Genomic DNA, 353 nt, shown 5'->3' with positions numbered 1-353 from the left:
GCCCCTCCCCCCCCCTCCCCCCAAAAGAGAACGAGAAGACGCAGCGCCGGTGGGGAGTGAGGATGAGGATGGGGGAGGATGAAGGTGGCGGTGGAGGATGAGGGTGGGGGAGGATGAAGGTGGTGATGGAGGATGAAGGTGGCGATGGATTCCCACCTACGGCGTCCGGTGGGGATGGAGGAGGAGGAGGAGGAGGAGGAGGAGGAGGAGGAGGAGGAGGAGGAGGAGGAGGAGGAGGAGGAGGAGGAGGAGGAGGAGGAGGAGGAGGAGGAGGAGGAGGAGGAGGAGGAGGAGGAGGAGGAGGAGGAGGAGGAGGAGGAGGAGGAGGAGGAGGAGGAGGAGGAGGAGGAGGA

Source organism: Charadrius vociferus, unplaced genomic scaffold (assembly GCF_000708025.1).
Source record: "Charadrius vociferus isolate BGI_N301 unplaced genomic scaffold, ASM70802v2 scaffold2907, whole genome shotgun sequence".
NCBI classification, from domain to species: Eukaryota; Metazoa; Chordata; class Aves; order Charadriiformes; family Charadriidae; genus Charadrius; species Charadrius vociferus.
Note: the sequence above shows the minus strand (reverse complement) of the source record.